Genomic DNA, 25,189 nt, shown 5'->3' on the forward strand with positions numbered 1-25,189 from the left:
TATTATACATAAGAAACAACATGTGCAGTTCTTTAAAATACAAATAGAATATTTATAGCAGTTAACTAGTGCTAGGACAGAAAGTAGAATAAAATAAACTTAAGTAGTTTGATAACATACAGGACATTTTAACAAACTACAATGTAATGAATTTAGAAATCAAAATTAAAATTCTGTACCTCTTGGGGAGAAAACTTTTAAATAATTAATAAATTAAAGGGAAATTAAAATCTAAATTATAAACTATTTAGAACTGAAAATCAGTATCAAAACTTGTGCAATTTTGCTATGACAATACTCAGGAGAGTTAAACCCACAGATAGAAAACAAGAGAAAATGAAAATAAATGGGCCACTTAAAGAAATCAGAAGGAGTTTTATAAAGACAAAAGCAGAAATTACAAATGAAAAAATTTAAAAAGAGTCAAATTGATCTACAAAACCCAAGCTGATTCAAGAGGCTAATAAAGCAGCTACACCTTTGGCTATTGTGATTTTTTAAAGGGTGGAGGAGAAAGAAAAATAAATAACATTAGGAATAAAAAATGTTATTAAAAGTATCATAAAAGAATAGCAGGTAATATATATATATATAATTGAAAATCTACATAAGATGGACATTCTTCAAGAAAAACATAAATGATCAAAATTGGCCTGAGAGATAAAATTTAATCTTAGCTAAAATGGAAAGGTAGTAAAAGGTAATAAAAGAAATCTTCAAAAATGACAGAAGGTTCAGAAAAACTTACCGGCAAATTCTAACAAACTTAATGTACTATAAGTCCCATTTTATAAAATACTTTCAGGCCAAAGAAAAAGATTAGAAGTATCTGATTCATTTTACAAGGCTAGAATAACATTGACATCAAAATGAACAAGAAAACTATGAGCCACTTTCACTTATCTACATAAATGTGAAAATATTAAATTAAAGATCAAATCCAGAAATACAGAAAAAAGATAAAAAATCACTGTCAAAAAAGTGTGCCCACTAATGCAGGATGATTTCAACATTTAAAGTGACCTGTATATATTTTATTATATTAACAGATTAAAGAAACCATGTGATCATATCAATAAATGTGAAAGAATTTGATAAAATTCAAAATCCAATGATCATTTAAGATATCTTCATTACATATTACAAATAGAGGAGAACATTCTTACTTAATAAAGGTTATCTCTCCAAAACTTATGATTGAAAATCATATCTAATAGTGAAATATTAGAAGCATTCCCATCATGAATTAAAGCATGCCCACCATCACTTCTATTCTAAATTGAATAGGAGGTCCTCACCAAAACAATACAAGAAAAAGTAATAGGAAAGGAAGAGACAATATTTTCATCATTGCAGAAATATATCTCCTTACTAGAAAACCAAAAAGGATCAATTTTTTAAACAATTGGAAATAATAAGAAGAATCAACAAGGTGGCTGGAAATAAGATCAACATACAAATATTATATTTCCTGTACACTGATATTAATATACAAAACTGACTTCCTTATATACCAACAATATCCATTGGAAGATGTAGTACAAAATTTCTAATTAATCATGACAGATTTGTCTCTCTTCTCCCTCCCAAACCATGTTAAAATGGCCAAATTTTTAAGCAACAGGAAAAAAGAGAATAGGCAGTAGACAAGAGTGAATGAACTCAAGGCATTGACAAATTCAGAAGATGCTGAGGGAAGGAGGTGTAACTGACTTAGAGTGGCAGAGAAAGTTACAGCCTAAGCTCTTGTAGGGTGAGGGGGTGGTGGAAGAAATACTGACTGTAATGGAGCCAATTCACTCTGCAGACCTTCAGAGGGTTTAACACATGGAAACAGTAAGGGCCAGACATGGAAGGAAGACCCAAGTTTGCATGGGACTGAAAAAGAGCCAGGTTGGTTGAAAACTCTACATACAGAGCAGCTGAAACTATTTCCTCCCAGCTCAATGCAGCCTAGCACTGTCACAGGGAGGCTTGGTCTTTGAAAAATTCAGTGGGTTGGGTTCTGAACTCAGACACCAGTCTCAGTGGGTAAGTGTACAAGGCAGATACAAATGTATGTATTAAACCATAGAGCCCTCCCTCTCTGTCCCCCTCACTTCTACTCCCCAAATGCCAGCAGGTCAGAGATTAAAATTCTCCCCCAAAGGGGAAAAATCTTCATACACTGGCTCATCCTTGATTAACATGTAGATTACCTTTCAATAAGTCCATCTAACCTAGTAGAGAACTTCAAGTCGCTTTTTAGGGCCTTGCTTTTATATATGATTACACAGCCAAAGATAATTAGATAATTGAAAAAATTTTCCAACGTGGAAGAATGAAAAAAAGCCAAGCAAAGAAAAAAAAAAAGTGAGGTGGGAGGAGAGATAATAGAGGTAACAGAAAAATTAAAATTTCTAAAACAGATTAAGTCCTTCAGAAACTGAGAAAAGACATTGCACCTATAAAACAAAATCACTAGGGAAAGATTATCAGATGAAAGAGAAGGTCCTATTCACAATAACAACCAAAATTATAAAACACCTCAAATACATTTAACAAAAATGTGCAGGAGCTTCATGTAGAAAATGCTAACATTTAATTAAAGTACACAAAACAAGACATGAATAGATGGGAAATATATTATGTACATGAATTGGGAGGCTCAGTGTCATGTAAATGTCAATCTTCTCCAAACTGATAAATATATTCAATGCAATTCCCATCAAATTTTTTTTTTAAGCTTGACAGGCCAGTTCTAAGTCATGGAGCAAACCCAATACAAAGAATCCTCCAGGAAGTCTCAAAAGAAGAATAAAGCAGGATAGAGGTTTTCCTAATGGCATAAAAGAGAGTAACATGTAGCAAGATGATCACCATCCCCATTTGGCACATGAGGGTTTGGAGACACTAAGTAACTTGGCCCATGTTTCATGGTTACTGAATGGGGAGGAGCAGTTAAGACATTGTCTCTGACCCCAGAGCTTGTGCACTTCTTTAACTACCTAACTACACTGCATTTTGACAATGTTTTTCTGCTCATTAATAGCCTAAGCCTCACAATCCTTTTCATTTTTTTCAGGCCCCAACTTCCCCGCTTACTCTTATACCAGATGGGCTTGCCTTCAACATTACTGATGAGGTATGGACCATCAATAGCATTGTTAATCTCATATTCCCTGGGACCCTTAGCTTCATCTACCTCGGCCTCCTTTCCAGAGCAGACCCTCACCCTTCCAGGAGCTGGTGTAATAGAGCTAAGAGGCAGGTTCACACACTGCTTCATCTGCTGTAAAAATGAGGATGCTGACAGCACCTACGCTGTAGGACTGTTGTAAAGGTTAAATGGCATGATCTATGTAAAGAGCTTGATACATAGTAACTGCTCTGGACCCTACATTTGGTCAGCTCTATACTCTCCCCATTTAGTTAGCTTCTATATGCTTATAAACATAATCTCCTAGCCTACAAGTCTGTTAAAATATCTATCTTCAACTAACAAACCAGCCAATCAACCTCCTTTTTATTGCCTTTTTTGGACTGGTTCTCATCGGGTTGCTTTCTCTCTTTCCAGTTGTCAAAATTCTTGAAAGGTTAAGCTGTTCATCAACTTCTTTACTACCAGCTCACATATTCTCTTCTTGCCATACAGCATCTCCCCTGAATTGCCCTCCCACACGAATAACCCCTGACTTCCTAATTTCCAGAGCTCATGAATGGAATTCTTTTAGTTTGCCACACAAACTTTGAACCTCAACATTCTCATGCATAATGAGACCTTTACTATATGATCTTTAAAGGCTTCCCTAGCTCTAAAATTCTACAATACCATGAATACTCTCTAATTAAAGACCTCATCAGGATATTCACTTCTTCTTGAATTAATTTAATTTTTAATTAATTAATTTTGGAAATTTCTGTTTTCCCAGGAAATTATCCTTTTCATTTATATTTTCCAATGTCTTAGTATCCGGTTATATTAATGTTCTCATAAGTTTTTTTTTTTTTTTCCAGTATGCGGGCCTCTCACTGTTGTGGCGGTTCCCATTGCGGAGCACAGGCTCGGGACGCGCAGGCTCAGCGGCCATGGCTCACGGGCGCAGCCGCTCCGTGGCATGTGGGATCTTCCCGGACCGGGGCACGAACCCGTGTCTCCTGCATCGGCAGGTGGACTCTCAACGACTGTGCCATCAGGGAAGCCCTCTCATAAGTTTTAAGAAATACCATTTGTTCATTTCTAAGTTTGATTATCTATGTTTCTTACTTCTTATTAGGTTTATCAAAGATGTCAATTTTACTAGTTTATTTCAAATCTTAATGATTCTTTAATTGCAACTTGAAAAATATTTTACATTATTACAGTGAAGAATTTTTCAAAGTGTGAAATATAATTATTTACTCTTTTCATTTGGCAGATTTTCAAGAATTCTAAGAACAAAACACAGTGTTTACCTTATTTCCAACATTCAAATAAGTCAGGGAGAAGGGTGTTAACATTTAAAAATAACAATCTTAGATAACTATTTTGTAAATATTTCAAAAAAGAAAAAGAGAAAATGCTTTTGATGAGAGATACATGATATAATAAAACCTCCATGGAACATATAGAATGCAGAGAAACCTGATTTTGTTAAAAATATGAAAAACAGAATATTGAGATGAAGCACTCCAGGAAAATATTTATAAACTATCAAACAGTATCAATATCCATATACTTTAATTTCAGCATTTATGGAGAAATCAAGAATTATTGCAGTTGTCACAACATTTTAACAATCTTAGACAAACTGAAATAATTCCTTAATATGAACGAATTCATATTTGAATTATTTTAACACTTTCCTGTATTCACATACTGATTTGTCCATAATAAATGAATTATAAATGTGTATACCTTGCTATTCTCATGGAATAAAACATGTATTCAATACAAGACACACACAGCATAATTTTGGGATGCATCCATAACTCTTTACATATGAATGTTGCTATGGGAAGAAATTATGACTCACCACCGTTGTGATTTTCAAAGACAGTCCTTTAAAGGCTACACTAATAATTTCCTATTTGTAATATTCAGAAAATGGTAGTTCTTACAGACTAAAAATGAATTGTTGTGAGGGTGAAATAAGATAATGGATAAAAAGGGCCTTACACAAAGGTAGTACATAACTTCACATACAGTAAGTGCACAATAAATGATAGATGTTAATAATAGGATCATAATTAAAACCTTAATCAAATACATGAAATATTTTCATTTGGCAAAACAAACTTATTTAAAGATGTTTTACTACATTTTAAAAGATGATGAGAAAACTAAGTTGTTAAGCACATCCTCTGTCTTAAATGTTAATTTCACAGCAATGTTACAAGGTCAATATTTATAACTGAGGAAATGACACTCAGTGAAGTCATGTCTGAAGTTGCACCGGTAGCAAATGAAGAAGCATGTGCTCCTTTCACTACAATATGCTGTCTGTGCCATGAAGGACCCGATTTTGCTAATACTCATATTTATGTGGTTATACTATATCTTTTCAAGCCACCAACAATTCTTTTTGAAATAAAAGTGTATAGCTTTTAAATAAATAGATATTATTATAAACAAACAAAAAGGATATTAAGTGATTTGTCCTTATTGTCCAAATCATCACCAAATAAAACAGAAAAATGCACCATGTAAAAGTATAGCTTTACAACAAATAACAAATGTTGGTGAGGGTGTGGAGAAAAGGGAACCTCTGTGCACTGTTGGTGGGAATGTAAATTGGTGCAGCCACTATGGAAAACAGTATGAAGTTTTCTTAAAAAACTAAAAATAGCGCTTCCCTGGTGGCACAGTGGTTGAGTCCACCTGCTGATGCAGCGGACACGGGTTCGTGCCCCAGTCCGGGAAAATCCCACATGCCGCAGAGCGGCTGGGCCTGTGAGCCATGGCTGCTGAGCCTGTGCGTCCGGAGCCTGTACTCCACAAATGGAGAGGCCACAACAGTAAGAGGCCCGCGTACCACAAAAAACAAAAAAACAAAAAAACAGAAAACAAACAAAAAACCCTCCCAAAAAACCTAAAAATAGAGTTGCCATATGATCCAGCAATTCCACTCCTGGGTATATATCCAAAGAAAATGAAAACACTAGTTCTAAAAGATACATGCACCCCAATGTTCATAGAAGCATTATCTACAACAGCCAAGATATGGAAGCAACCTAAGTGCCAATCAGCAGATGAACTGATAAATCGACTCAGCCATAGAAAAGAATGAAACTTGCCATTTGATACAACATGGATGAACCTGAAGGGTATTATGCTTAGTGAAATAAATCAGACAAAGACAAATACTGTATGTTGTCACTTATATGTGGAATCTAAAAAATAAAATAAATGAATGAATAAAACAAAACAGAAACAGACTCACAGATATAGAGAACCATCTAGTGATTGCCATTGGGGAGAGAGTTGGGGGAGGGGCAAGATAGGGGTAGGAGGTTAAGAGGTACAAACTATTATGCATAAAATAGGTAAGCTACAAGGATATATTTATACAGCACTGGGAATGTAGTCAATATTTTTTAAAATGGAGTATAATCTACAAAAATATTGAATCACTATGTTGTATACATGAAACTAATATAATATTGTAAATCAACTATCTTTAATTAAAAAAAGAAAAAAATATTGTTGAGACAGTAGGTTTCATGTTAAGTGTTCTATTAAAGACAATAACAACAAGAAAGGCACACCAGGCAACTTTGGAAAGTGTTGGATGTATCTACTACCTTGATTGTGGTGATGGTACAAATTGCACACATTAAGTATGTGCAGTTCTTTGTATATCAATTATACCTTAATAAAGCTGTGTTTAAAAAAGTACAGTTCTGGTTATATAGATTCCACCAACACATATGCAAATGCCAAATGGAATGAATCATTAAAACCAGTAAGTGTTGTGGCTTTAAGCATCATCATTTCACAAAATTAAATGAAAACTTTATGGTATTAAGCATTCAGTCAGAATCTTTCTGTTAATGCCACTTCTTCAGCCTCCCTTATTCCATAGCTGCTGTGACATGCTACATAAACAGCCATGTCATTTGCAGAAAACTGACAAACATCTCTCATAGACCCAGATACTTAGCTTGTGCATTGTTCCCCTTGGATGTAAAGGAAAATATCAAGAGAAGAGATATAATGGACTTTAGTTCTCTCTTGAAAACTCTTGGCTCACCATTAAAAGTTCTAATACTCACTTAAAAGCAGTGGCACAAAACTATGATGAGGAAATGTTATTATATTATTATCTCTCTGATTCATCTTTTTTGAAAAAAAATTGAACAATAGAAGACATTGCTAAATAGTCATGTATGATATGAAATAGTTAATGAGTAAAGGGACAATATCAATGGTTGGTAAATATGAATACCTCAAAAAATAATAACTCTTATTTGCTAGATTTTTATAATTTCATATTAAAATAAAGCAGCACTATTAAAAAGAAAATAAATGCTAGATAGATGTCAATAGAGATAAAAATCTGTTCCACAGATGTTAAAATATGTATCTTGCAAAAACATGTTCCTAATTTGCAGACCTTGGAAAGTTTGTCACATATAATGGGGAAATCTGGTTCTTTGAAATATGTCCTTTGGGAATCCAAACATTTGTACATCACACATAGCAGATGCTTCATTATATACTGTTATCTCCAGACTTAGGAAATAACAATTTTATTCAAAATGAAATGAAATTAAGCCATTTGCTAAATAAGGCCAAGAGTTCATCTAAAGCTTCACTAATAACTTGGAGTCTTCGAAATGTGTTATAAGCTCTATATATACTTCTAAAAACTGACTTACATTGTGATCTGTATTTGTAGAGGAAATCATTCATCAGTGAGTGTATATCCTCTGGTTTAAGCAAGCACCATATACAGTCGCTCAAAAGGGATAATAGTAACTCGTGTATAAAGTTGCCTTCAACTTGTAACAGCAGAGCAAATAAAATAAAACTCTGTAGCCTTTTTGCTGGGGTTTCTAGGCTTTGAAAATATGTCTTTGATGACTTGGAAGGCAGAGGAAGATAACAAGAAGAAGACATTTTTATATCAAGAAGACATTTATTTATTTACTGTTTATCAAGTTTAATCAACTGTCCACTTGGTATCACAAGATTATTTAAATGTGGAGTGAAAACAACTTTTGATTTAGAGACCACATGGTGTGAAAAGGTCCTAGGTTTTAGAGGCAGGCTAGTATTTCTCAACGTTGGCTGGACAGGATTATCACCTAGGGAGCTCTAAACCATATGCACCTATTAGTGAGATCCCCTAAGACTTTGATGCAATCAGTCTGGGGTGTAGCCTGGCCATTTTAGAATTGTCAAGGCTCCACTTATGATTCCAATGTGCATCCAACATAGACAGTCAATAACTCCAGACGTGAGACCTTGCATACATTATTCAATTTCTCACAGCGTCAATCTTTCATTTGTCAGATGGAAGTGAAAATATCTACTACATAGGGTCACCTTAAAATTACATATAATTGATGTAAAGTGCTTAACTCTCGGTGGGTTCTAAAAAGGATTAGCAATAATGACTATCCACACAAATTCTCAACCCATTATAGTAACTTATTTAGTCATAGTCAGTTCCTAGAAAGAATAACAAAAATGGGCCCCTCTGCTATGCATTCATATTTTAATTTATAATGCCAATAGAACTGATATACTTCTTTATAGAACCCCCTATGAAAAGAGAATCAAATAGCTAACTATGAAAGGTGTGGAAAATAACAAGCCAAAACAGAGTAATGGGGCTTCCCTGGTGGCGCAGTGGTTGAGAGAATGCCTGCTGATGCAGGGGACACGGGTTCGTGTCCCGGTCCGGGAAGATCCCACATGCCACGGAGTGGCTGTGCCCGTGAGCCATGGCCGCTGAGCCTGTGCGTCCGGAGCCTGTGCTCCACAACGGGAGAGGCCACAACAGTGAGAGGCCCACGTACCGCAAAAACACAACAAAAACAACACAAAAAACACCCCTCCCCAAAACAAAACAAAACAGAGTAATGCTGTCCTTGGTGGTGCAAGGAGGAAGGCAGACTCCTCCAGATACTTGAGGGAAAATGCCTGACGCTGAAAGACCCCCTCAGTTAAATTATGCAATTCACTTGGTCAGTTATGGGACTCTGGGCATGACGACTTATAGAAATCTCAAAGAACTTCTCCAAAGAACCACTTTCAAATCTGAGATTGGGTGGTTCCATTTGTGCTCACCTTTCAAATCACTGTTTCCTTATCTCTGAGCCATTCAACCCCAGATATTTCCGGTCCAATATGTCTAAAAATAAACTCTTCACCCTTCCTCTTTAGCTAGCTCTTCTTTTTCTGTTTGCTATTATTGAAAGAACACCCTCATTCTCATGAATGAATGAAATCTAGATGTCAGCCTTGTAATTCTCCCACAACCAATCAATTACCCATTCCTATTTGAGTATATTTAATAACGATATATCGATTCCACTGACCTTTCCATTTCCACAACCTTAGATGGGGCCATCACGCGCTCTCTCCTGAACTCTTAGTGACAGAGTGAGATTTCGGTGCAGAGACCTCCCTTCTGCTGGCCCCATCTCCAGCTCCTTTAGCAGGCTCCAGAATAAGCATGGCAAGATGTCCCTGCCCTTCCCATCAACAAGTTAATCAAGGAAAGGTCTTTGATAATTCAAAAAGAGTCATGTACAAAAATGTTCATTGCAGCTCTATTTACAATAGCCAGGACATTGAAGTAACCTAAGTGTCCATCAACAGATGAATGGATAAAGAAGATGTGGCACATATATACAATGGAATATTACTCAGCTATAAAAAGGAACGAAACTGAGTTATTTGTAGTGAGGTGGATGGACCTAGAGACTGTCATACAGAGTGAAGTAAGTCAGAAAGAGAAAAACAAATACCATATGCTAACACATATATATGGAATCTAAAAAAAAAAAGGTCAGAAGAACCTAGGGGTAAGACAGGAATAAAGATGCAGACCTACTAGAGAATGGACTTGGGGATACAGGGAGGGGGAAGGGTAAGCTGGGATGAAGTGAGAGAGTGGCATGGACATATACACACTACCAAATGTCAAATAGATAGCTAGTGGGAAGCAGCCGCATAGCACAGGGAGATCAGCTCGGTGCTTTGTGACCACCTAGAGGGGTGGGATAGGGAGGGTGGGAGGAACGGAGATGCAAGAGGGAAGAGATATGGGGACATATGTATATGTATAACTGATTCACTTTGTTATAAAGCAGAAACTAACACACCATTGTAAAGCAATTATACTCTAACAAAGATGTTAAAAAAAAAAAAAGGAAAGGTCTTTGAATATGTCTGGTATATACTAAGTGCTAAATAAATATGTGGTGTCGTTATCAGTATTTTTATAATTATTAGAAGGGGATATGTGTACGAGATTTACTTTCACAATGAGAAATACTAAAGCATGTTTAAATGCTAAGTGAAGAATCAAATAGAGAGAGAAACTGTGAATCAGGAATGAGAAAAAACTGACTGCATCAAGTTCAGGGAAATTCTGACAGAAATGAAATCTAAAGCACATGAGAAGAACAAACTTTTGAGAAGGTCCTAATTTAAAACAGGGAAGAAGAATGACGGGGTGAAATGTAGATGACGTGGCATATTTGTGGTGGGAAAGTAAGGTCATTCTTCTCTGTTAAAGCTGGCAGATTCTTTCTGGAGCAGGAGTGAGACAGTTGCTAAAGTTATAGAAGTAGGAGGGAGATCAGAGGTTTGAGTACATACGGAGGGACTGGGAATTCTCTTTGTTGAGAATTGTAGGGCCAGATGCCAGGGAATGGCTAGGCAGCTTTGAAGCCTCTATCCAGCTGAGTGACTATGCATGTATCAGCTCATCACCACTGGAAAACCAAAGACCTAGAGCATAGGCCCCCATCCAACTCTGAAGCCAAGGATTCCAGTCCCCTGCAAAAGTCGAGAAATACTGGTTCTGCTGTTTTTCTGTTTGGGTGTTTTCCTGGGTTCCATTTGTAATGGACCACCCAGTACACACATAATTCCATTTCTCCCCGCTTTGACTTCTTATTACACTCCCCTTGCTGTTGTGCTCTCAGAAGAGAGAAACCAGCTCCCTGGAAATAATTCAAACTATTGCCAGGAACAAATCAAAATTTCAGCACATTGGTTGGGATATACTGAAATCACATTGTCTCAAACCCCTTGTTCTGAAGCAAAATTGAAGATGTGTCTCAAGCTGCTTCTTATCTTTTAATAAACAATGACTTTTGAAAGTCTGGAACCCTGCCAGGCTAGGTTCTCAGCTTCTCAGCATGTGGGACAGACAACTATGGTCACAGTGCTGTGATCCAGATTGGACAAAAATAATAGATCGCAAAACAAACTATTTCCAGTATCATTACTTTTATAAGTAATGACTATAAATACCTTTTTGGAAGACATTCATTTATTGGGAAAGAATAGTTCAGCCCAGAGAAACCCTAGATAATCTTTTTCTTTATCATGTCTTAATAGTTTTTGCCATCAAGGAATTCAGGGTCAAAATATTTCTTGAGTATCCAGTGTATGGAAAATCCTGTATTAGGCAAGTTACAATATAAACATTTTACACAAGAACATAAAGCTATAAATTACTTAAGTATAAAACACATCTGCAACGGGCTTCCCTGGTGGTTGAGGGTCCGTCTGCCGATGCAGGGGACACGGGTTTGTGCCCCGGTCCGGGAAGATCCCACATGCCACAGAGCAGCTGGGCCCGTGAGCCATGGCTGCTGAGCCTGTGCGTCCAGAGCCTGTGCTCCGCAACGGGAGAGGCCACAACAGTGAGAGGCCCACATACCACAAAAAAACAACAACAAAAACAAAAAAAACACATCTGCAAGCAGTTATGACATATGCATGTGTTTAGTACAGATTACTGAAAGGAATAAGGTCAAGAGGATAAGGACACTTCACATTCTGAATTTAAGTTGCTGGATTTTTGGTGTGTGTATAAAACACATTCTTGGGCTTCCCTGGTGGCTCAGTGGTTGAGAATCTGCTTGCCAATGCAGGGTACACGGGTTCGAGCCCTGGTCTGGTAGGATCCCACATGCCTCAGAGCAACTAGGCCCGTGAGCCACAACTACTGAGCCTGCGTGTCTGGAGCCTGTGCTCCGCAACAAGAGAGGCCGCGATAGTGAGAGGCCCGTGCAACGCGTTGAAGAGTGACCCCCGCTTGCCGCAACTAGAGAAAGCCCTCGCACAGAAACGAAGACCCAACACAGCAAAAATTAATTAATTAATAAACTCCTACCCCCAACATCTTCTTTAAAAAAAACAAAACAAAACAAAAACACATTCTTAATATTACTTAATTTCTTTTATCAGTACAGAATATTAGCTAAATTTTATGAGGACAATTCACTTTTAAATCTGGAGCTTAAATGACACTAGCAAAATATTGATTGTAAAGAGGAAGGAAGTAAAAACATTATTTTACGTTATTTTCAGAACATTAAAACATTAGCAGTATACTACATAATAACCTCATACTTTGTTTAGAAATGGTGACGGCTGGATCACAATGTTTCTGGGTTGGCCAAAACTTTATTATTAAGCTTCTTTGGTTTCAACGTGACATGTCATGCCTTATACCATTTCCTTTTATCATATTTTAAATTTTTATTTAAAACCAAAACAGCAAAAATGTGTCAACAGGAAAAGAGAGGCGAAATCCAAAAAGCCATTAAGTCAAAAATAGATCTCACTAAATATTTTAAGTGTAGTCTTTTATTCTTATATCATGACTTTTTGCGGTACGCAGGCCTCTCACCGCTGTGGCTTCTCCCGTTGCAGAGCACAGGCTCCGGACGCACAGGCTCAGCGGCCATGGCTCACGGGCCCAGCCGCTCCACGGCATGTGGGATCTTCCCGGACCGGGCACGAACCCATGTCCCCTGCATTGGCAGGCGGACTCACAACCACTACGCCACCAGGGAAGCCCGTGACTTTTAATTATACAGTTTAAAGTAATGTGGATGAGCTGAGAAGCTCCCTCCTTTTTTACTCACAAGCAAGAATACAAGCGAGAGAGATCTGGGCTCAAGGCTGAGGGGGAAAGTGTGGGGAGTGCAGGAAGAGTGGAAATGTGTCCCCAGTCGTCTCTAGAGAGCTATCATTTCATTCCCCTCGTTTTAGGAGGGTGAAACCCACTCCTCTCGCCCCACCTCCAGCCTTGCCTCCTTCTATTCTTCTCCATACATTTTTGCCTTCTCAGGAGAGGTGTGGCATAGTCAAAGTTAGTGTTGGAACAGAAAAGAGAGAAGAAAGAGAATTCAGTTACATCCAGCCACCTGTCCTACTTTGACCACAATGTCCTAATGCCAGGATTCCACAAGGAAGAGAGCTTTGCTGCAGAATCAACTTGATTCCAATGAACCAAATACTACACAAATCACTGAATCAGTTCAGATCAAGCTAATATTATATAAATCATATCTATCTTTTTCTATCTACTTATTTATCTTATTCAGTTCTCAATTACAGGCTCTCAATGCATGAGACACTCTCTTGTAGTACTTGAAGCACTTTGAGAGGAATACACATCCTTTCAGGTTTCTAGGATCCCATTTAATGCATGACTATAGCAAACAATGATTGTACCTCAGAATAACACCACACCTTCTTTTCTCTTCCATGAATTCAAAATCATTTTCTCTTATATTATCACAGTATCTGTTGGAAACTCCTATTTTTATGCTTATTTCAAAGATTATAGCTTTTAAGGATCAGGAATTTGTTTTCTTTTTTATGTTCAGTGGAGTACCTGGTCCATAGATTTTATCCCGTAAATAGTTGTCCTATGAAAAAATTAAGAAAGTAGCTCTGTTATTAATAAATTCAAAGGAGATTTTGGCCTGAATATACATGCTGTTGCTTGGTGGTGATTAAGTGTGAGGAGTTATCCATTATTATTGTTGTAGAGATGACTAACTTCCTTCAATATTTGTTCACTCCTTGACCTCGTAACAGAATGTTAAAAGATGATACCTGGGCACATAAGTCTCCAGGATAAAAACTGAATTTTTCCATCCTTTCTTTTTTTTTTTATGGTACGCGGGCCTCTCACTGTTGTGGCCTCTCCCATTGCAGAGCACAGGCTCTAGACGCGCAGGCTCAGCGGCCATGGCTCACGGGCCCAGCCGCTCCGCGGCATGTGGGATCTTCCTGGACTGGGACACGAACCCGTATCCCCTGCATCGGCAGGTGGACTCTCAACCACTGCACCACCAGGGAAGGCCTCCATCCTTTCTTTTAAGGTCATATGATTAGATTCTTCCCAGTGGAAGATAAACAAAACTAGTATGGGAACTTTGGAAAGTATACTTTGCTTTCCCTTTTCCTTTTTGTTGTAAGATGGAAGGTTTACATGATGGCTGGAGCTTGAGCAGCCATCTTGGACACTGAGTGGAAGTTGCAAATTTAGTATGGCAGAAAAAAGTCCAAAGGAACTGAGTCCCTAATGACAGGGAGCTGCCTATATTTATATTAAGTATGGAATAAAGTTTTATATCTTTTACATCACTCTTGTTTTGGATTTTCCCATAACTCAGAGCCAAAGTTAAACCTAAATATTATATTTGGTATCAATGTATAAAAGACAGACATGTATTATCATCTCTTAATTGATAAAATATTATATATTGTGTGAGAGTAAATGCAGTCTGTGAACCAACTGGAATAAATTTTACTACTCTGCCAAGCTCTGAAGTAAATCCAAATATTTACACTCTAATATACTCTGAACCATATCTTCCTCGTCTCCACTAAATGCCCCCTCACTTAGCAATAAATATTTGTGAAGTGAGGTAGGTGGCTTTCCCAAAGTCATACAGTAGGGGCAGAGCAAGGACCCCAAGTCATGGCTTTTGATTTATTCCAGGTCTCATTTGCTTTCTTTCACACTGAATATTATTAGTAGATCTGTTTGAATTGGAAACGACCAATATCATCTAAAATTATTAAACTGGAGCAGATCCTAGACATCTAAAACTTCTCACTAAACAAAATTCTCACCTTGTTCCTCCCTGCCTTTCTAGCAGATGGAAGTCAAGATTCGTGGCTTCGTATTTTTCCTAGTGTGATACTGACACCAGAATATACACTTCAGTTTCAAATTTAATTCATAAGTTGGGATGAACACCTCACCAATGTATTTGAGGCTGGGGGCTCTGTAGCAAAGAGAGAGTAACATTTGTGCCAGCCACAACCCCTGACTATTTCCTCATCAGCAGGACCAGTTCCCCGAATTCTTCCACTAGGATGACCAGTTGGCTTGGGCTATTGTAGTGAATTAGAACAGCTAGGAATGAGATCCTTCTGGGATCTTTAAGTACAGATATTGAACCTAGAACTTGGGAGTGTTCTTTCTTTTGAGGAAAAAAGTTCCTACTTGCTTCAGCAAAAAAGGCAGAACCAGGTCAAGCAGAGAATTTCCAAAAGTGTCAGGGAAAGGTGAACAAGAGCCATCCAGGTGTAGTTACAATGTAAGCTCCCTTTGACTATTAGTTTAAGTAGGATGTTGCAGGAACTCAAAATGTATCAGTGTTCAAATTATTCAAAAACCAGAGATGATAATACTTCACTTTTTGTAACCTGACTTATTTTTTTTGGACAATCCATTTTATTTTTATTTATTTATTTTTTAACATCTTTATTGGAGTATAATTGCTTTACAATGGTGTGTTAGCTTCTGCTTTATAACAAAGTGAATCAGCTATACATATACATACATCCCTGTATCTCCTCCATCTAGCATCTCCCTCCCACCCTCCCTATCCCACCCCTCTAGGTGGTCACAAAGCACCGAGCTGATCTCCCTGTGCTATGTGGCTGCTTCCCACTAGCTATCTATTTTACGTTTGGTAGTGTATATATGTCCATGCCACTCTCTCACTTCATCCCAGCTTACTCTTCCCCCTCCCTATGTCCTCAAGTCCATTCTCTACATTGCGTCTTTATTCCTGTCCTATCCCTAGGTTCTTCAGAGCCTGTTTTTCCTTTTTCTTTTTTTTTTTAGATTCCATATATATGTGTTAACATACGGTATTTGTTCTTCTCTTTCTGACTTACTTCACTCTGTATGACAGACTCTAGGTCCATCACCTCACTACAAATAACTCAATTTTGTTTCTTTTCATGGCTGAGTAATATTCCATTGTATACATGTGCCACATCTTCTTTATCCATTCATCTGTTGATGGACACTTAGGTTGCTTCCATGTCCTGGCTATTGTAAATAGAGCTGCAGTGAACATTGTTAACCTGACTTATTTTTAATGTGGATTACTCAAGCATGGCAATATGTTTTAGATTTGCTTAAAATGCAGCACTTAACACAAGTGTGACTCTGAAATCCATAAAAAAAATTAACTATATTTTTAATCGGTTGCAATACAGTTGGCTCTTTAATATCATAACTTTATAGAAGATAATGACATTAAGAGATTTTTAGAATCAAATCCACACCAATGAAAAGGAGTAATTACTGAGAATGCAATGCAGCTGGACTTAGAACTGTAGTTTGAAACTAGAGTATGAGCACAGTTGCGAAAGCAAGAAAGTTGGTGGTGGCAAAAAAAAAAAAAGAGTTATTTTTACAAGTATAACCGATACAATATCTTAAGAACAAAGCACAGAGTAAGGAGAATGAGGGGGTAGCATTGCCCTGCAATGCGACAGAGGCTACAGTAAGAAGCTATGATCTTGTGGTGAGTAGGAATGAATAAGATGGAACACTCTGGGAAATCTTGCTGGATCTCCAAAGTCTGCCATGTGCCTTCCTATGTTCTTGGGCCCCATCCTCTTTGATAAGCACCACTGTGATTGTCTATCTACTCCCACTCCACACTGCCACGCACACGTTCAGATGAAAGGACCAAAGAGGAAGCTTCGGTTGGCTATAACTTTGCTGCTGTTCATCGTTATAAATGTAGAATCAAACCTGACCTGTGTTAAGAAATAAAAACTCTCAATTGCTGAATGAATGAGTGATTGACTGAGTGAATCACTGGATGAATGAATACTTTCTGTCTTTGCATTGCTCTGTTTCTAGTTACTTATTTGTCTGGCTTATCTCCCTGAATGCAAGCCTCCAGAAGCAGCTCTAGCTCCAGTCCACTCCTCTATTTGTTACTGAGTCGCGAATGAGAAGATGTTTTTATTTTTCCCATAAATGAGAAGAGGTAGCACCTTATATTCTATGTATGACTGAAACTGGAGACTTTGGATAAAAGCAAAATAAAAGATAAGTGTTACTGGTCTTGTTTTTACAAAGAAACTATATGTCGGATGACCATACATCAAGACGTCATTGAACTTATGTAGATAATATCATGATGGTGCTGGATGACTCAATGACACCCTCCTGATTTCTACGGCATAAAAGAAAATTCACAGTGATTTACTAATCCCCAGTCCAAAACCAACATGTATTTAGAATCAATGATAACAGACCATACGAGAGCTTGAAAAGTCGAGAAAGCTCTGAGGTCAAGGAAACAGCTGGTATAGATTACTTACGTGAGCCTGTGGTGAGAGGAGTGTTTACCTGCGGCTGCACAAAGTGACCATGGCCCTAGGTCTGGTTCCTCTGTGGGCTGGTTCGTTTCACCCTATTCTTTCTCCCACACCCTGACACACTAACCTTAAGGAACCCCAGAGGAACTGTGAAGGAACTTATGTGTAGAAAAGTATGAATCTACGTGACCCAGGAGCCTCTCCTTTAGAGCAGAAGGGCAACAACTTAAGAAAAGCAAAAGACGACCTGATAATTCAAACAGAGAAGTAATTCATCATCTATCAATCAGCCATCTCTATTAACCAGAAAAGTAGATTGCGTAGCTGTCACAATGTGAATATCTTGAAATTAATAATCAGAGAAAGATTGAAAGATTTTCCTTTGTCTTAGGAGCAAATATATTTAGGATAAGTATAATTTAGGAAAATTGTATATTCGATGGCCATTAAAGGTCCCGGTTTTTTTTTTGGTTGTTTGTTTGATTTTGCTTTGTTTTGAGTGGTTTCTATGTGATAGGCACTGTGCTAAGTGTTTTAGCTGCGTTATTTCTAGACTTTACCATAGCCCTTCCAGGAAATATTATCACTTATTATTATTACCATATACAGATGAGGAAAGTGAGGATCAGACAGATTAAGCAACATACTCAAAGTCCAATAAAATGTAATGAGTCATGTTAAGATTCAAATCCAGACTCACAGAACTCCTCAGCCCGTGCTTATATGACTCTGTACTTCCTCTTAAATATTGGAAAATTACAGATTCATGTATGGTACACAACAGATTTGGACACCAAAATATTCTATTAACTACACCATTTTAGAGAATAGACTAGTACATGCCTCCAAAACTAACAATGTTAATAGAAAGTGCTACCCTTATTCTAGAGGCAGATAAACTGAGAAAAATAAAGAAATATTACACCTCCAAAGCTTTGACATACAAAGACTGACAAAATATAACTACCCAAGAAGCAAAAGATAACATTCACTTGAGTTTAATGAGCTCAAATCAATAGACAGCTGGTCCCTGACTTACGATGGTTCAATTTACAATTTTTAAACTTTATGATGGTGTGAAAGTGACAGTGGTCAGTAGAAACCCTACTTGAAATTTTGAATTTTCGTCTTTTCCCAGGCTAGTGATACATGGTCTCTCATGATGCTGGGCAGGGGCAGTGATCCACAGCTCCCAGTCAGCCCCAAGATCACGATCGTGAACAACCGATAGACTGACAACGATTCTGTACCCAGACAGCCATTCTGTTTTTCACTTTCAGTGCAGTATTCCATAAATTACATGAGATATTCAACAGCTTAGTATAAAACAGGCTTTGTGTTAGATGATTTTGCCCAACCGTAGGCTGATGTGTGTCTGAGCACCTTTAAGGTAGGCTAGGCTAAGCTATAATAGCCAGTACGTTAGGTGTATTAAGTGCATGTTCAACTTACAATATTTTCAAAATATGATGGGTTTATCAGGACATAACCCCACTGTAAGTCAAGGAAGATCTGTAGTTAAAACATAAGGAAGACAGTTGCAGCGTCTAAGATATCTAATTTCATTTAAAGATCCAGCAGCTGTATTTTCACTATACTCCCACTGCTAGTGGAAAAGAGTCTAAGAAACACATTGTCCCAGAGAGGAGAGGAGAGAACATTTAAATTTTCTTTAAACAAGTCTTTGAAATCCTAAAATCAGGGGATTGAACTTATAGAATATGTTCAAGCCATGTGGATGTTATATTTTTGTTTTGATTCAAAGCCTGGAGAAAACAAATGGGGTTTTCCAACCTGATCTAATTATGCACTCAATATAATTTTGAGGAGAAAATCTATAACATTAATAACTCAAGGATTAAAAAGTTCGACTTGCTTTGCCATTCAGTTATAAAGAGTGGTTAAAATGCAGTTCAACTTGGAAATTAGAAAATAAGCGTATGAACTCCTTTTCTTTAAACTTATGATTTGTTAAAAATTTTTGCTTAGAAGAATATTATCGAAAGAAGAAAAAAAAACAGAAATGAATGTCAAAGCAGATAAAAGGAAAAAGTCTATTGTTAACAACAATAACAGAGCCTGAGCCTTGAGAGCAATTACAGACTGAGGAAAGCATGCTGAATTCAAGGAAAATGTCCTTCAAAGAAGAATCAGGATTCATAGGAGATTATAATCAAGCTACTGATGGGGTCCTAGTATACAACTTAACCAAACCCCAAACTCAAAAACTAAAAGCTGCTTTTCCCAGGCCTCCCATGAAACAAAAGGTCCTCTAGAGATAGGTCAGTTTTATGGGTCATTTTTAAAATTAATGTCTTTTATTGTGTAAGAGAGAAGACCTAGAATGAATATCAGTAAAACAAAACAAAACAAAAAACATAAACAACAACAACAAGAAAAGCTTAAGAAGAAACGGACTCCAAAAGGATCAGATATCAGATGATGTGAGAGGAAGTGAATAAAGGCCAAAACTTTGTGAGATGGAAAAATGCTGAGTGTGAGGACACACCTGGTGAGAAGGGTGACCAAGGGCCTTCCCATCCCCTCCTGGACTAAATGTCAGACAGGCTTCCTCTGACTGCAGGCCTCACCTCCCTTTTCTTAGAGCATTCACTTTAGGAAACTTGGAATTGTAACTCTTTCTCTGCCCCTTGGAGATGCAAATCTTCTGCCACCCAGGAATGTGTTTCTCAAGGACCTGGGAGACACCACTTTGAAATGGAACTGTCTGGAAGGTGGTGCCCCTCCCAGTCTCTTCAGGAAGGGTCACTAACCTTCCCCATCAACCCCCAGTGCTTTTCCAGTCACTGATTCCAGTGTTTAATAATCCTCTTGTCTTTTGTTTCAGCAGAGTTGAATCAATCTCGTTGCCCTGTTGCAACTGCCTTTCTCCTTTAGTTCAATAAAAAGTCTTCCCTGCCATTTTTAACGAGTGTCCAGTGCATTTTTTTTTCTTTTACAAGGGGAAGAGACTCAGTGCCATGGACTGCCTAGTGTATGGTTTCATGTGACTCACAGTAACTCCCGAGTGACCTGGACTCACATAAACCCCCAGAGGCCAAGTAACAAAAGTGAACATACTTAGTAAGTGGAAGAACAGGGATTCAAACCATGAGCTCTCTCTGTGGAAGGCTAAAACTAACGGCAGAAAGGATAGATGTTAAATGAGTAATTTGACAGGAATGTATTGAATGTATCTTTCTTATTAGAAACAGCATCATAGGGAGTTCTCTGGTGGCGCAGTGGTTAGGAATCCGCCTGCCAATGCAGGGGACATGGGTTCGATCCCTGGTCTGTGAAGATTCCACATGCCATGGAGCAACTAAGCCCGTGCGCCACAACTACTGAGCCCGCACACTGCAACTACTGAAGCCGGCGCGCCTAGAGCCCGTGTCCGCAACAAGAGAAGCTACCGCGATAAGCCTGTGCACCACAACAAAGAGTAGCCCCCACTCGCCGCAACCAGAGAAAGCCTACGTGCAGCAACGAAGGCCCAACGCAGCCAAAAATAAATAAATTTATAAAAAATAAAAACAACATCATAAACAAACAGAACTAAATTATCTATTTCAAGACAACTCAGGAAGTACCTTTCATGTTCGTTTGCTCGGCTCCTTCTCCTAAGGACCAGCTGGTGCCTTTCTTTCTGAGTTCATCTTGAACACTTCATGAACCATCTTTTTGAACTGTTTTGTTCTCCTCTCATTTAAGGCCCAAACCAACATCCTCCCCTACTCCACACCAGCTTTAACCACCTGACTGCTGAGGGGGAAAACTTCAGAGCTTCTCCTTTGCCTTCCTCACGCCCTAGTGATAAGAAATGAAAATACTCTAAGTAGCTTAACCTCAAAAAGCATCCTCAAGCCAGGTTTTCTAGACGTAGTGGTTTCCTTAAGCTTTCCTACGTGGTCTATAGTATTTTACTAATAAAAAGCAGAAAGGAATTTACAGAGTAAAACTTCCTTCGTATTTGTTGGGCTGCAATATATCGGTTCTGTCAAGTTCATATGTTGATGAACAACCTCCACTGGAAACCACCATGACCTCCACTGTCATCACCACAAAACTCAAAGTACCAAGCGTTGCCAACCATGGTTTGATTTGGCTGTGTGTCAATCAGGCTGTGTTTACCCCTGAGTGAAGGTCTAAGAAAGATGGGAGTTGGGACAAATGCTGTTTCAACGTGGCAAGACCATAATCTAAGCCTATGATATAAAAAACTCCTGATTTTACCCTGTGGACATGCACTTGATATCCTCTGAACATCTTTTTAAAAGGCAGCTGCAAATTTTCACAAAGAATGTCTATGAATGGGTCAATCATAATCCTAGCGTAGAGTCTAATGAGCCATGTGGTCCCCTGAAAGTGATGACAAGTCCCAAGGTGGGTTTAGACTTTTCTGCTGAGTGTGCCATCAAGTATCATGTCTTGGTCTCATCTCCCTCATAAGATGGGTACGAGGATAACGCCATGTGATTCCAGTGAATACATTTTGAAATTAAAGCCTGGTAAGTAAGGAGAATTATTTTTATTACTACAAGAGTGGCCATCTGTTTCTGAGGAATTCAAGTGAGAACATGACCATTCACTTCATAGGGCGTAATTTTCAGATAACAACATTTTCATCACCTCCTGTGCTGGAATGTTACTTGAGCTGAAAGATTCTCTGTCTCATAATTCTCTGACACGTTGAGGGTTTGGATTATTTTTAAGGAAGGCATCAAGTCCTATTAATGCTTGAAAAATATTGCCATGTTCCAAAACTTGCATTTGGGAGATGGGAGAAGTGAGGTAAACAAGCAAATATAAAATAAGTAAATAATGATGAGATTGGAAACACTGCTGAGTCTCTTGTTTGTAACTTATTATTATAAGCAATAACCATCTATGTTGGTTATTTAACTTGATTAATTTTCATGAGTCCATTTAATTCCTTGAAATTTGTAGTGCAATTCTGTCGATTGTACTCATTACAGCTATTAACAACAATAAACCCATCTCACTTTGGACATTCATCAACTTAGGTAACATGAATATTTTGACAGAAAGTTCCTCGTTTGGTGGGAGTCACCAACAAATCACAATTTATTGTTTAGCTTAAATGCCAACAGAAGCGATGAGGGTCACACAACTACTCAGACTAGCTGGAAGACATCACTAACACTCTACATATGCAAACATGATGCTACTAGTCCAACAAATGGGAAACACCTTCTCAGATTTCCTCCAAGATGGCCACGTGATCTCCTGATTCACAGACACATCCTAGTCTAGCCTTTCCACGTGAGTGAGGGCTGTGCTAACGTTTGGAACAGAACAGACAACCGGAGGCAATACATATGAACAATCAGTACTTCATGGCTTGGCAGTTGATTATATGGTTTACAGGTTATTGACTTTTGTTCTTTGACTCCATTAAGAATGGTCTAGTACTGTCAACTGTGAAGGTAGAATATTGCATATTATTAATAGTTCAGGTGTAAGTGTTAGAGAACTCTGTTCCCTGCCCTGGTGTTTGCATGAGGGAGCATCTTTCTCCCAGGATGGGAGAGTAACCAGTGATGCCTGCAGTCCCCTCTCTCTCCTCTCTTTGTTGGGTGGTTTAAGGGGTTGAACATTATTTTTCCCAGGTAGTACGGCCTCTCTCAGCCTTGGGAGCAGCCTCTCCAATCTCCCCTCCATATTCTAAATCACCCAGCCCTCTGGTGAGAAGCCTCAGGCTCTCCCTCTGATCTTCCTGTGTGTCCAGGAGAGGAAGGTCAGTTTGGAGATGGTGGAGGAACAGGATGACCAGTTGCCAAAAAACGAAGGCCAAGTTCCTCAATCCAGCTCTACCCACCACAATCCTGACCCAAGGCTTGATCTGTTTCTCAACCGTGAGGCTATGATGACTACTTCAGAAATCCTGGCTAAAAAATATGGGAAAGGTCTGAAACACTTGATCACACGCAGCTCTGTTGTTTTGTTTCTGTTGTTTGTTATTTATAGAGTAGATCTTGATTCCAAAGGTCCTTGCATCTTCTGACATGGATAATTGAAAATTGGCTGTAAATTTTAGTAACATCAAGGAGTCAAGTTGATTTCTTTGATTTTCCTTCTATTGTAAAAGCTTGGCAGTGTCTGCCAGGTCAGACAGAGCAGGCTTGCTGCAGTGAGAGAGGTTTATAAGCAAAGGCACAGAAGCAAGAGCAACAGAACATGACAAACAGAGCCTTGATTTTTCTCAGTAATTATGTTTCCAGTGATGACTTGGACAAGGTGGTATAGAATACAGAATAGAAGTTCTAGCACCCAAATTAGGATTTTTAAAAATAAAAAATCTTATTCTCTAGCAAAAAGGAGCAAAGTTCAGAAGTCAGATATATGTCAAATTCTTGTGCCTTCCAGGAAAAAACAAAGAACCACAAACCTAGGAACTGAATCATTATATAACCCAGGCAGCATCTCTCCTGAAGCGTTATCAAGAGAACAAATGTGAACATATCCAGGCCCACTGCACAGGTTTTCTCTCCATTATATAAGTACCATATGTGTAACTCTTATTTTAAGAGCTAGCAGTGTGCACTGCCCTAGTAGAATGACACGTGAAAGAGATCCAACGTGGGAAGTGTCAGAGTGGATTGCAGAGAACCCAAAGGCTGCAGCTCACCAACAAAGACTCTATATTAGGTAAGAGGCAGCATTTAGTTGAATCACTATCACTTTCCTGCCCCTCTGCCTGGCATGTTGAAATATTCCCCTTCTATTTTTCTCCATCTGTCCTATTTACCTTGTAACTCCACATGCAAATTTAGGTACAGCTAAATATATAAAGCCTTTTGAAATACGACTTATGAAATGTGCATATGTTAGGAAAAGGTTTCAATTTTCAGAAAACATTTTATACCTCTGAATCTATCTCTGTAGTGGGGCCTGTTTTCTTTAGTTCTGATAAAGGCACAGAATGACCAACTGTACAGAGAAAAGATCACTGCAATCTAATGCTTTTTAGAAAGGTTTTCAGTGAACTGTATCTATCAGAGCGCAGTCAGGAAAACAGAAAACTTTCTAGGTGTTTCAAGTAGAGGGAATTTAGTGCAGGAGATTGGTTAAACAGGGGAGAGAAGAGCTGAGGAGAAAAACAAAGGACAGTGATGTAACCCAGATGTGACATTAGTGGAAAGATGCTATCACCACCATCCTCGGGGGATTCCTCAAAGTCTTAGAGCTGGGCAAGGTGGAAGCTGCTCTGGGCTCTTCACTTTGGAAAGCCTCTCTATGTTCCTCCCCAGCCATGTTCCTTCCTGGCTGGGAAGAACTTCCCTTCCAGAATGAAAAAAACCTCTGAGTCAGGAGGACATACATTCCTAGATCTCATGCCCTGCCCCCTTCTAGACCATGTCTCAGGTAAACAAGTCCTGGTCTTCCCACCCAAAAGGACAAAGCTTGTCTCCAGGGCCTGAAGAAGCCTTTTACCTGGGTCTGTTCTCTCTCAGACAGCACAGATGACTGGAGCCAAGAGGTGGCCAAGAGGAGGCAGTTATTATCAAGAGAGGAGTGGGTGGTAGTGGTGGACAGAGTTTGTCTGGGGTCTGCAGTGTCCATGTAGGTGCACTTAAAGCT

The 25,189-nt window shown here is 38.4% G+C and overlaps 1 protein-coding gene across 1 annotated transcript in view; it reads right to left on the reverse strand.

The window, feature by feature from the left end:
- ADGRB3 (adhesion G protein-coupled receptor B3) overlaps positions 1-25,189 on the reverse strand; it is an 815,189-nt gene that overhangs the window by 61,706 nt on the left and 728,294 nt on the right. The window lies entirely within an intron of this gene.

This window comes from Phocoena sinus, chromosome 12 (assembly GCF_008692025.1).
Source record: "Phocoena sinus isolate mPhoSin1 chromosome 12, mPhoSin1.pri, whole genome shotgun sequence".
In the NCBI taxonomy this organism is placed as follows: domain Eukaryota; kingdom Metazoa; phylum Chordata; class Mammalia; order Artiodactyla; family Phocoenidae; genus Phocoena; species Phocoena sinus.